Genomic DNA, 14,175 nt, shown 5'->3' on the forward strand with positions numbered 1-14,175 from the left:
ACCAGCGGGGCCTCTAATTATACCGACCTTGCAGTGAGGAAACTGACGCGGTGTTGCGTTAGCTTGTTCAGAATTTCCAAACGGCAGCAGCCAGAGGTTGGAGTAGCACACTCCAACACGTGGTACCAAGGGCTGGCCCTGACTCTCTGGTGGTCTCTGTGCGGGCAATTACAGCAGCACGCCAAATTGGTGCACTGTCTTTAGCCAAGGCCTTTTTTTTTCCTCTCTCTCTCATGGGAAAGGTGAGGGACTTTGCTCAGGTGTCAAGAGTTAGGACAGTTTTTACTTGGGGGGAGGGGGGTTTCTGTGATGTGTCTGAATTGGGCAGGAGCAGGGGGTCTACGGATACAGTCTTGAAGGACTGATCTGAGTTTGTGGATGTTTCTGTCTCTCCTTTATGACACCATCTGTGTGTCCCCAAGCCGGGGCAGAAAGTCCCACATTTCCTGATTTGGTGTCCCTGGCGACTTAGGGAGCCAGGTCCCCTCAACAAGGCCTTTAGGTTGCTCCCTCTGGAGCCCACCCACTCCCTAGCCAGGCCTGGGCCCCACCCCAGGCAGACCCCTCTTCTGTAACTCCTGTCTGCCTCTTACCCACCCTGCACCCAAGCTCTGCAGCCCCACCCTCCAGCCCTCAACCCACAAGGAGTCCAGGCTTCTGTCCCAGATCCCCTGTGTCTGGAGAGAAAGTCAGGGACTGTGGTGTGAACAGTTCATCCAGCGGGGGTGGGGGGCAGTTTGAGAGGCCACAGGCTCTCTCTGTGTTTGGAAAATTCTCCACCGTTCCTCTCCCACCTCCGGTCTGCGTTCTTTTCCTAAGAAAATAAAGGGCCTCTTCCTATTTCAGTTTCACTGTCTCACAAAAACACTGCAGAATACTTTGGGATGAATCAAGTTTTATTCAAAGTTTTTACAATTTCTAGTTTCTCTATTCACTTTACCTATTTCTCCATTTCCCAACTTCTCTCTTGCCCTCAGTGTGGTGTGCACTCTGCTCATCTCTCCTCTGGGGTCCCATTCCTTGCCTTCCTGTGTCTTCCAGAGCCTCTTGACTTAGCTCTCTATTCTCGCTCCTCTCTCCCCTTCCCGGGGCTCCTTCCAGAGTGATTGTGGTTCTCCTCCTCTTCCCTCACTTCCTCCACCCTCTCAGACCCCATCCACACATTTGGGTCAACAATTTCTGATGGAGATCTTAAGCCATTCTCTGCATTTTCAGCAGCCAGTGGGTGCTTTTGGAAATATAAACTGTGCTGGAACCAATGAATGTTTAGACTACTCGAGCCTTAAGGATGGAAAAGTAAAAGTAGGTAAAAAGCAGGGGAGGGGAGTATATTTTCTTACACAGTCTGATGTTGGGAAGCAAGAATTTCCTGTGCCCTTCTGGGTCCTTCTAGCTGGACTGGGAAAATCAAATTGACATAAGACAGATTAACAGAGAAAATCAAATTTAATTTCATATGTGCAGGGAATCCACACAGACATGGAAATTCCAAAGATATTGGGGCAAAAATGAGGTATACATGTCATTTTGAACTAAGAAGAAGAGGGTAGGGGGTCTGGGACTTCAAAGAGAAGGGCTGCAATTCACAGGAAGATGAAAAAGAGTAGATGTTTGGTAAACAAATGTTTGCTATGTCACTCAGAAACAATGAGACATAGAGGACTTTGATCAAACAGGCCTTGCCAGATTCCTCTGTCTACCATAGCTAGTTCATAGTGTAATGTAGATATCTGTGGTGATAGCTCTCTTCCTGGAACAGATCCTCTATCTGAATTCTTTTTAGGCAGTTGAGGGGGAAGGTAAAGAGCCTTTCCTGAATCTGCTGGCTTTTGATTGCTTTTACTCAAAATAATCTTTACACTATGGCATAAAGTGGCCCTTCTTGGGGTGGCCTGCCCTTGGCCCCTACACCGATACTATGAGTATGACTAATAATCATTTCAGAGTGCCATCTTTTGAAAGGCAATCAGCTTTGAAAATGGAGTTGAATTTCACATTGATAGCAACAGATCACTAGATTTATGTGGGCGCCCCCTAGGAGAAAGTGACTGAGCAGATCAGCTGTTTCCCTCCAAGTCATGTCTGGCCACAAAAGGATCCACACTTACCTTTGTTTCTTCCTTGGTTCAATTAGGTGAAGGAAGGGGTTATCCTCTTGACAAATGAATGTTTGATAATCCTTTCTTTTTAAAAAAAAAATTTTATTTATTTATTTGTCAGAGAGAGAGAGAGAGCGAGAGAGAGAGAGCACAAGCAGGGGGAGTGGCAGGCAGTGGGAGAAGCAGGCTCCCCGCCAAGCTGGGAGCCTGATGTGGGACTCGATCCCAGGACCCTGGGATCAGGACCCGAGCCGATGGCAGATGCTTCACTGACTGAGCCACTTGGGTGTCCCTGATAGTCCTTCCACAACACTTACTACTTTCTTTCTGTTTAGGAATATTTCTGTTTATACTCTGTTTAGGGATTTCAAGGGGAATAGTTCCCCTCTGAAATTCACATATGATCTAAGGAGACATATGAAAAGCCATTAAGAACAGGCAAGTGGTTCAACATCACAATCACTTGAAAACATTGTTTCCTTAGAAAAAGCTTTGTAGCTGTCAATTCAGAAGTTCAAAAGGTTTTATTTTCATTTTTGTTCCTGTCATATTTCTTGAAGGATAGACAGTTTTAAATGCCTTATAAAATAGCTTGCATTATGAAAGATTGTCAATCACTTTATAAACTTGCTCTATTTCTAATGGATCATTTAGAACCCTGGGGAAAATATCTATTAAATTTTCATGTCTACTAATCCTCTGGTTCTTCAGTTAAAAAGGTTCTGAGTAGTAAACGCAATATACCCGATAAGATGACCTTCATGTTTTATCCTAGAAAAAATAAAATAAAATCACAGAGCAATAAAGTTGTAGTGAAAATGGTGTGTAAATACAGTGGAATATTATTCAGCCTTTAAAAAGAAGAAACTTCCGGGACACCTGGGTGGCTCAGTCGGTTAAGCATCTGTCTTTGTCTCAGGTCATGATCCCAGGGTCCTGGGATCGAGTACCACATCAGGTTCCTTGCCCAGTAGGGAGCCCGCTTCTCCCTCTGCCTGCCACTACCCCTGCTTGTGCTCTCTCTCTCTCTTTCTCTCTGACAAATGAATAAATAAAATCTTTTTTTTAAACATGAACTAAAGTTCTCTTTATAAAAAAAATAATAAAGAAGAAGGTACTTCTGACACATGCTACAAGATGGATGGAACTTGAGGACATAATGCTAAGTGAAATAAGCCAGTAGCAAAGAAGACAAATACTGCGAGATTCCATTTATTTGAGGCATCTAAAGTGGCCAAACTCTTAGAAACAGAAAACAGAATAGAAGTTGCCAGGGAGTAGGGGCGGGGAGGGGCGGGAAGAGCTGCTCAATGGATGTAGAGTTTCAGTTTCATAAGATGAAAAAGTTCTAGAGAATTTGCTGCAGAACAAGGTGCATGTAATTAACACTACTGTGCTGTCCACTTAAAAATGGTAAAGATGGTAGTTTTATGTTATATGTAAAGTTTAAGGTAAACACACACAGATACACACAATAGAAATTAGTGAAAATTGAACTTGTAAATTGAAGGTAAGATATTTGAAGTTACAAGGATTAGCTGGCGTTGAGGAGAGAGACTTGGCTAAGAGGCAGGAATTAGTCAGTAATTAACCTTCAGCAGGGTTTCAGTTACTCTTAGCACTGAAGCTCCACGTCCTTCGTTCTGAGAGCTTGTGAAGCCGGGGAGAAACATGACCTTGTAGTTTAAGAACAGAGCTCACAGAGGTGCCTGGGTGGCACAGCGGTTAAGCGTCTGCCTTCGGCTCAGGGCGTGATCCCGGCGTTGTGGGATCGAGCCCCACATCAGGCTCTTCCGCTATGAGCCTGCTTCTTCGTCTCCCACTCCCCCTGCTTGTGTTCCCTCTCTCGCTGGCTGTCTTTATCTCTGTCGAATAAATAAATAAAATCTTAAAAAAAAAAAAAGAACAGAGCTCACAAACTGAGGGCCTCAGAGGGGAGTGGGTGGGGGAATGGGATAGACTGGTGATGGGTAGTAAGGAGGGCACATATTGCATGGTGCACTGGGTGTTGTATGCAAGTAATGAATCATTGAACTTTGATCAGAAGCCAGGGATGTACTGTATGGTGAATAACATAATATAATAAAAAAACATAAAAAAAAAAAAGAACAGAGCTCAAGCACCGATGCTGAATTTTTGGTCTTGGAAGATTTCAGATAGATCTCTGTTGCCATTTCAAAGTCTTTTCCTTAAAAAGGGAGCATGGCAATGTGAGAATTTCACTGTTGTGGGACAATATCTGAAACTTTTGTTGCCAGGAAAAACAATTCGGTAACAAGCCCCCCAACTCTGGCCAGTTCAGAGGTCACCCAAAGCTGTTCTTTAGACAAGGTCATTTTTAGAGTTGACACAGCAGGGTGTGAGTTCTGGGATTCACCCCCAAATCATTCTCTCGGACTGTCATTGATGCCTGAAACCCCATATTTGAGACTCATGCCTTTGTGTAACACATTGCCCTCTCCCTAAGACCCCTTTTTAACTCCACGAAAGGGAGTGGCATTAAGACCCTTAACACTTCACTTCCGTGGATCTTAACCTTTTGTTTTGTTTTGTTTTCACGACTTTGAGTATCTATGAAGGTTTCCTCAGAAAAATGCACCCATGCACTAACCCACCAAAATTTTTACACAAGTTCTGGTTGTTTCAGAGGAACACCCCATCCTCACCTCCCGCCAAGGTTGCTCCTGGCTAGCAGGCTCCATGGACCGGGCAGGGAGTTTTGGGGTGATTGAGCAGAGCTGTTTGATGAGGAGAATAGAAGAAGAAAAAGGTGAATGGGGAGACGCCTGGGTGGCTCGGTCGGTGAAGTGTCTGCCTTCAGCTCAGGTCATGATCCTAGGGTCCCGGGATTGAATCCAGCATCAGGCTCCTTGCTCAGTGGGGAGCCCACTTCTCCCTCAGCCTATTCTGCCTGCCCTGCCTGCAGTTCTCCCTGCTTTTGCTCTCTCTCGCTGATGAATAAATAAATAAAATCTTAAAAGAAATAAAGAAAGAAAGAAAGAAAGAAAGAAAGAAAGAAAGAAAGAAAGAAAGAAAGGGAGAAAAAGATGAATGGAAAGTGGGGCAGGGCACCAGGGCAAATTTGACTATCTTTACAAATTTGCCTGTAACAATAATAATAAGGCAATTTTTATGTGTTCACTATGTGCTAGACATTTAATAAACACTAAACAAGGTAATGCAGATAAATAAAGCATATTATTGTTATTACTATCATCTCGTTTAATGTTTGCAATAACACCACAGGGAGTTATTAGCCCATTTTACACACAAGGAAACTGAAGCTCAAAGAGATGAAGTAACTTGCTCAGGGTGTACAGGGTGACGTGAGTCCGGAGTCCATGGCTGCCTGTCCTCATTGACCTGAGCACGTGCTGTCACCGCCCCCCTTTCCATGGCTCTGGCTCTCCTTGAAACCTCCTGGTTTCCTTCAGTACCACGCATCTTTGCCCTGCTGGCCTAGACCCTCCCCAGCTCATTGTGGGGGTGACTGGGTGCACCTGGCAGCCCTGTGGGGCTACCTCTCTTGTCTCTCTGTGCTGTAGTGAGCAACCTCCTATGTAGCCTGCAGTATATCTTCTGGATATTGTGGGCTGTCCCGGCTGGTCTCTTACAGTCTGCTCCCTTTGCTGGCCACCCTGAACACAGAGAGGGGCTTTGGAAAGAAGAAATTGTCAGTGGGGTCAGTTGTTCTCTGCACGTAGAGATGACAGTACCATACTGACCCTGCCAGGGTCTTTGGGCAACTGTTTATAATGTTTCATATTCATGCATTTATTTATTCATTCATCCATTCTTCCATGTTTTTTAAAAATTTTGGTTATTTATTTGTCTGAGAGAGAGAGAGAGAGAGAGAGAGCACAAGCAGGGAGAGCAGCGGACAGAGGGAGAAGCAGGCTCCCCGCTGAGCAGGGAGCCCGATGCGGGACTTGATCCCAGGACCTGGAATCATGACCTGAGCTGAAGGCAGATGCTTCACCAACTGAGCCACAGGTGTCCCTCTTGCATGTTTTTTTGTGCAAATACTATGTGCCAGGCTCTGTGCTAAGCACTATGGATACAGCATAATGTGGCCCCGTATTTGTCCCAAAGGGCCTTTGAATGACCAGGAGACAAAAGGGCAGTAACATCCACCTGGGGTTGGGAAGCCAGGGATTACAGAAGTGGGGGTGGGAATCAGTTCCATCTGGATAGAGTCAAGAGTGACTTCAAAGAGGAGCTGATCTTGATAGTCGTTTTAGAAGCTAGGTAAGAGTTCACCAGGTGGACTGGGTGGGGGGAGCAGCGAGAAACGTCATGAAGGCAGAAAGCAAGGAGGTGGGCTGAGCAGCTGCGGGAGACTCAGCAAGACTAGTGCTCAGGGCAGGGACAGCCAGAGACTAGATCCCAGAGCTACAAACACAGGTGTGTGTGTGTGTGTGTGTGTGTGTGTGTGTGTGTGTGTACACACCTGCGTACATTCACTCAGGAGCACAGGGGAGGGGGCAGGGGTGCCATGGCAAGGGCTTCTAACCTGTAGTCAAGAGGTCCATGGATAAAATTCAGAGGCTCTGTGAACTTGAGGGAGAGACATGTTACATCTTTATTTGCACTAATCTCCATCTGAATTTTTTTTAAAGATTTATTTATTTGAGAGAGAGAGAGAGAGACAGAGAGAGAATGAGCAGGGGGAGGGGCAGAAGGAGAGAGAGAGAGAGAATCCTCAAGCAGACTCCCCACTGAGTAGGAAGCCTGTGACAGGGCTCCATCCCAGGACCCGGAGATCATGACCCGAGCTGAAATCAAAACCCAGCCATTTCACTGACCGAGCCACCCAGGCGCTCCTCTCCATCTGGGACCTAACGTCACCTTCAGTAACAACTGCAGGTCACAAACACAGTAACATTAGCAGCACCTGAGACTTTGTCACCAACTGATAATCACCAACAGATATCACATTTTCATACCGCATGAAATGGCAATAGATATCTCAAAACATCGTTTCAAAATTATGTCATTATTAGCCTTGTTGCGCGAACTATAAGGTGTTAATGAAAAAGCACATATATTCCTACACACAATTTTTATCTTTAGAGAATATTTTCAGGGTTGTGTTTGATACCATTCGTTGCCTTTGTAATACAGCACACTGCACGTTATGCATTTAAAGACATTTTCCTAGGAAGAAGTCCACAGGCTTCATGGGACAATCAGAGGGGTGTGTGAAACAAAAGTAGGGTTAAGCATTCCACCTGGGAGGGTTTTAAGCAGGCAAGGGTCCTTCTCCCCGCAGCATTTCCAAGAGTTCACCCAGGCAGCTGTGTCCTTTAGAAGGTGGGGGCACCAACAGTCCTGGGGGAGACAGTGGGGACCAGAAGGAAGGTAAGAACAGTGGCAGTTGAGAGGCAGGGAGGACTCAGGAGATGTGAAGGGGTTGGGAGATTTGTGATTTGGGGGCCTACTTCCTACTGCTGTTTGCGGGACCTGCTCCCTCTGGAGTTGGGCACCCATGATAATCCACCCCCCTCCCGCATTGCCTGAACATGGGGCTCCCACGGGAGACTTTCCCCCAGCCTACCTCCCCTAGCCTCCCTCAGCCCCTGGCTGCTCCAAGCAACCCCGGAAGGCCTCATTCAGACCCACTGTTCAATGCCTGCGGCAGTCCCATCTGGCCCTGGTGTGGCTGTTCCCAGGGGACATAAAGATCCCAGAGACAATTGGCTACTTGTCCGCCAGATGAAAGAGGGGCCTGAGGATTGGATGAGAGGGGGTGGGGAGGGGAGGAGGATGAGGAGGATGCCAAGGGGCAGGAGCAACTGGGTTCCTGGAATTTCTGCTTCTGAGCAATATCAAGAGTGAGCTGGGAGAGAAAGACTTGAGCCCACACTGGACTTTGGCCTCAGAGTCCTGAGATGTGTGTTTCTGAGGAATGGCTCACCAGGCGCTGGGCTCCAGGGGCTTGGAGCCCCATACCTTATGACAGGATTCATCACGTGGAAGTTACTATTCACTGACTACCCTGAAGGACTGGAATCCCGGTTCCCAGTCACAAAGCACCCCCTCCTCAAACCAGTCACCCAAATCCTCCTAACCTTGTGCAGGGACCTAAGCTGACCGGCTCTGGAAAAACCATTGATTGAGGTCCCGCTCAAGGACCTTACTGCAGGTGACCATACTGGGGTGAATGGTCTAGCCCCTTCCCTCGTACTGCCCTACTGTCAGGACAAGCAGGGGACTAGTCAGAAGCGAGGCCATGACAGGAGTCACCCTTCCTGTGTACTTCTTGCGTGCCAGGCGCTGCCCTCAGCACTTGAAACACACGGTGGCGTGTACCTCACAATGACTCTCTAAGGTAAGTCTGGCCAGTCTCCCCATTTTGCCTGTGAGGGAACCGAGGCTCAAGGAGGAAAGTGACTTGTCCTATCTGGTGTGTGGGGAAGCCAGGATCGGAACCCAGGCTGGTCTGCTGGCAGAGGCCTCGGAGCGCTTAGGACAGGGCCTGAGGGAGCTTCCCTGCTCCAGAATCCGTCCCATGTCCCTCCAGATCCAGTCTTTGACCTGCAGGGACAGGCAGTGTTAATTTGTCCATCCTCCCCCACCCCATTATCTATCTGCTTTTATTTATTTTTTATTTTTTTAAGGATTTATTTACTTGAGGGGCACCTGGGTGGCTCAGTCGTTAAGCGTTTGCCTTTGGCTCAGGGCATGATCCCAGGGTCCTGGGATCGAGCCCCACATCGGGCTCCTTACTCTGCTGGGAGCCTGCTTCTTCCTCTCCCACTCCCCCTGCTTGTGTTCCCTCTCTCACTGGCTGTCTCTATCTCTGTCAAATAAATAAATAAAATATTTTTAAAAATAAAATAAAATAAAATAAAAATATTTTAATGGCAGGGGGAGGGGGGCTGGGTGGCTCGTCGGTTAAGTGTCTGCCTTCAACTCAGGTCGTGATCCCGGAGTCCCAGGATTGAGCCCCGCATCCAGGTCCCTGCTCAGTGGGGAGTCTGCTTCTTCCTCTCCCCCGCTCCTTCTCTCTCTCTCTCTCTCAAATAAATAAATAAATAAAATCTTTTAAAAAAATTTTTTCATGGGCTCTTTTTAGCCTGGTGGGCCCGGGACACTGTTCCGGCTACAACTAATGGATGAGTTGGCCCTGTTCCAGAATTATCTGTCTCTACCTCCCCAAACACTCTCCTCTCTATCCCTTCATCCTGGCAAGCCCTTCTCTTCCTTGGAGAAGGCTTCCCTGACTGCCCCACGTCCCCAAGAAAGCTAGTGGCCCCCGTCACAGGCACTCACGCTTCCTGAACCCTGGCTTCATGAGAGCATCACAGTTGAGAATCCTATATTAATCCGTGAGATTCCTCGCTTGACACCTGTCTCCTCCATTAGATCGTGCGTCTCTGTATCCCCTGCACCTTGCACTGTGCCTGACATATGGTGGCATTTCATGATAAATATTCGTTGAATAAAGAAATGTATTGGAAGTATAAAGAGGCATCAGTTGTGTTTAAAAACACTGGAATAGGGGTGCCTGGGGAGCTCAGTTGGTTGAACGTCTGCTTCGGCTCGGGTCATGATCCCAGGGTGCTGGGATTAAGTCCTGCATCAGGGAATCTGTTTCTTTCTCTTTCTCCCTCTGCTCCTCCTCACTGCTCCTTCTCTCTCTCTCAGGTGGGTGGATAGAATCTTTAAAAAAGAAAAAAAAAACACGCTGGAACAAGAAAGAGAAAAATGTCTGGAAAGAAATACACCCAAAGGGTAACAATGTATTTTGGGGGAGGTAGGTAGTAGGAGGTAGAGAGAGTGGTAGGTTTAAGAGTGATTTTTTCAAAATTGCTAAAAGACTAGCTCTTGAATGCTCTCGCTTCAAAAAAACAATAATTTTGTGATGTGATAGAGGTGATCGCTACCCTACAGTGGTAATCATATTGCAGTATATAAATGTATCAAGTTGGTAGGTAGTACACCGTAAACTTATTCACTGTTATATGTCGATTACATCTCAATAAAAAGAGCGATTTTTCCCCCTTGGTTATGCTTGAGTGCATTTTCTATTTCTTTCTCCATGAACATCTGTTGCTCGTGTATTAAAAATATTAAATGAAACAGCAAAGCAGCATTCTTTCCAGACAAGTACTGAAAGAAAGACCCTACCGACTGCACGCTCCTTGAGATATGGCTGTGTCTATCTTGTTCTCAGTGGCGTCCCTTGTGATGGGCACATTCTAGGTGCTCAATCAATATTTGTTGACTGATGGAACGCTGATCCTCGAGGTCTGCATTGGAGATGGTGACAGCAGGGTGGACGCTGCTGCCTTGCCCTGGTAAGGATGAGATGAGGACGGCACGCAGTCAGCAGAAGGGGGAGACAGAGGAAACTTCTGGAGGTAGGATTATCAGACTCAGAGAGAAAGGATGCATTTTACCTGGACAGCCAGATGTATGGCAAAGTAGGGAGTAAGGTGGAGAGAGTCCAGCAGAGGAGGTAGGTAACGAGCTCACCCTGGGGCTTTATACGTGGAAGGTATTCTTGGCATACCTGGCAGAATCAGCCCAGAGGGCAGTGAGACGAAAGGACCAGGAACTCGGGAATTTGAAGAGACAGATAGCTTTGGGGGCCACAGCACCCATATGGCGGCTGTCTGCTTCCAAGTGGATCAACAGCCCACTCCTGCTCCCAGGCTGGAAACGCAAGATGTTAGCAGCGCGGCTGGCTTCCGAGCTCTTGGAGAGGAAGAGGGAGCTTTGCTGGGACAAGGATACAAACCGGTTCCAGGGGTCAGACAGAAACTGGGGAGAACTGGATGAGCCTCTGAAGAGAACACGGGAACTGAAACAACTACCAGTTACCCCCACTGAGTCAGAGTCCAGGCTGACATTTAAGAGAACAAACACATAGGAACACGTAGAGGAGGCAGACCTTTCTGTTCAATAAAAATCACTGCGGTGACCCAGCTAAACCGTCCTTCAGCTCATGCCTAGACTGGAACCACTTCTCATTCCAGGTGCGTCCTTGCTCTGAAATGGGCATATGAGTCACTTGGAAAAGAGGATTTGATTAGCAAAGATTCAATCAGACTACAGCTGTGGCCAAAAAGTGGGGCGCACCTGCAGGGCAAGCCTTCCCCATGGGCAGCCAGATTGCCAGGCACCCCATTCATGGCTGCTGCCTGTCACTGTGCCCCAGATCTCACCATCGGGGGGCATGCCACTGGGTGAAGCCATGGCAGCCTCCATGGCTCTTACTGCAAAATGTGAATGTCCCTTCACGGTAGCACATCCCAGTGGTAAGGAACTGCCGCACATCTGTTCCCGATTCTCCTTGAGGGTTCAGTAGGATCAGGACCCTGAGAGAAGGGAGTTTTTATGAAGGAATGGAAGGACAGAGAAGTTGTGTAATTTGGTGTGATGCAGAGGGTGGGGTGCAGCTTAAAGGGTGTGGGCACGGGGTGGGGATGGGGTACAGCATGGGAGGGGTCTGCATGAAGTGTAGCTGTGCTGTCCAGGTATATACGGAAACCAATTGGGCTGATCCTGGAGTAGCTTACAGCCATCCCACCCTGTGCCCCCGTTGTGGATTGTTCTCCCGTCCATGTATGCTCTGTGATTATTCCCCAAAAGTATGGAAAACCACCTCTTCTTTCAGGGGCCTTTTTCAAAATTCTGTATTCTTCGAATCTTTTGGCATCACCCGGGGCACATAATTTGCCCATTAATAAGATGTGTCCATTGTTAGCTCAGAGAGAAAAGCTCCGCCAGAAGCCAACCATCCAGCAGACATGCTGATCACCTTCAACAAGTTCCTCAAGAGCCTACAGCTCTGCAAATAACAAAGAGCTCCACAAAGAGCTGCAGTCTCTACAAACAGCAGTAGGCTCTGTAAACACCTTCAAGCTCTTCAAACAGCTGTGTATTTTAAAGAAATTACAATTTTAAACTGTGATTTAAAAATTTTAAACATTTGCAAATGAGAGGCTCTGCAAACAGGGAGGGCTCTGCAAACATCTGTGGGATCAGTGAACAACTATAGGCTTTGCAAAAAGTAGCAAGCTCTGTAAACACCTGCAGTCTGCCAGCACTTACATGTTCTGCACTACAAGCAGCTATAGGTTCTGCAACAGTTGGACCCGAGGTGGTAAGGGTATCAACTATAGCCCAAACCTGAGAACACTAGTATAGTTTCTGAAACTGATCATGACTGACCCTTTCCAGAAGAAATAAGTATTAGGAAACAGATGGGAAAGGATGGGAGAAGGACAAGCAAATTTGATAAAAAGATTATGGGCTCTAGGTGGATTCAACAAAACATCAATGGAACCATTTTTATTGTTGTTTAAGATTTTATTTGATGGGGGGGGAGCACAAGCAGTGGGGGAGCTGGAGAGGGAGAAGCTGAGCCGCCTGATGTGGGACTCGATCCCACTACCCTGGGATTATAACTTGAGCTGAAGGCAGCCGCTTAACTGACAGAGCCACACAGGCACCCCAACGGAATCATTTTTATGTGCTGAAAATGGTGCTAGGCACAATGGGAAGCAAAGGGAAGTGTGGACAATCATATGCACTCACTGCTCATGGAAATTCAAACACCCTGCACCATTTCTGATAGTCTTCGAGAATACCTGTACACAGCTCAGATGGATTTCCTTCTGAGTCATGATTATAGTGTACCTGGCTAATACACCTGGTTATCAACTGAAGCAATAAAAACCCATCATAATCCACCTGCAGACTGTATCCAAAGGTGATTGACACCTCTGTTGATGGCTGCTGGCATCAGGGCTGGGCCAGTCTTGTCTGTGGGGACACAGGCTCTCGAAGGGCAAAGAGCAGACCAGGACTGGGGGCAGGACTCCATGCATGGGCACTTCCCCAGGACGTGATGCCCACGTGTCGCTGTGTGTCCTTCAGGGCCTGCGAAGCATGGGAATGATTCTGAAGCATTTGCTCAACTGAAAGGCCTCTGGCAAGCGGAGGTGAGCATGGGACACAGTCACACCAGCCCCAGGCTGGAGAGGAAGATGGCTGTTGAGATGAGAGGATAGGAATAGTCCTAGGAGAATGCTGAAGCCACTGCACAGACACTTTCTGGCTGTGTGGCCTTGGGAGGGTGATTTGACCTTTCTGAGCTTTATTTTCATATTCTATGGAAAATGGGAATAGTGGTAGTACCGGCCTCACAGTGTTGATGTGAGGATTGGAGGAGTTTGTATCAGCAAAGCGCTCAGAATAGTGATGGCACGTGCTTGGCTTCATCTAAGTTTTTAGATGACAGAGATGATGACGTGGATGGTGGTGATGATGACGATGCTGGGATGATGGTGAAGATGAAGGTGGTGGCGGGGGTGCTGCTGCTGGTGACGGAGACTGTATTCATTTTCTGGGGCTGCTGTCACCAAGCCCCACACACCGGTGGCTTAAACAACAGGAATTCATTGTCTTACAGCCTGTGGAAGCCTCAGCTCAAGGTGTCGGCAAAGCTGGGCCCTTTTGAAAGTAGGAGCAAGCATCGGTTCCGTGTCTCTCTCCTGGCTTCCAGGGCTTTGCTGGCAATCTGTGGCGGTCTTTGGCTTGTTGACCCATTACCCTGATCTCTGCTTTCACATTCACATGGCATCCCCCCAGCGTGTGTTTGTCTCCTTTTGTGTCCAGATTTCCCGAGGACACCGGTTATATTGAATTAGGGCCCCACCCTAATGACCCCATCTTGATCATCTGCATAGACCCTACTTCCAGATAAAGTCACATTTCTGAGTACTGGGTGATAGGACGTCAACATCTGGGGAGGACACAACTCAACCCACAGCAGTGGTGATGATGATGACGACGATGGCAGTGGTGGTGGTATGATGGTGTCCTTCCTTTTCTCACCTCTCTCTGCCTGATAGCAGGCTTCCCGCCCCGTATCACTTAAAGAAATGCCTGTTCATTGCCCAGCGTCAGCTCTTGCCCATTCAGGGCCCATAGTAAATACCGAAAGCATTGACTTGCCGTCAATCCCACCCTGCCATGACCTTACTGTCTATTTGGGGTCTCCCATCCAATCTGAGACAGAGCGGGTGGAAATATTCTGCCGGGGAAGCAGGAAACAAGTCCT

The sequence above is a fragment of the Ursus americanus genome, chromosome 32 (assembly GCF_024610735.1).
Source record: "Ursus americanus isolate L20-20 chromosome 32, mUrsAme1.1.p, whole genome shotgun sequence".
NCBI classification, from domain to species: domain Eukaryota; kingdom Metazoa; phylum Chordata; class Mammalia; order Carnivora; family Ursidae; genus Ursus; species Ursus americanus.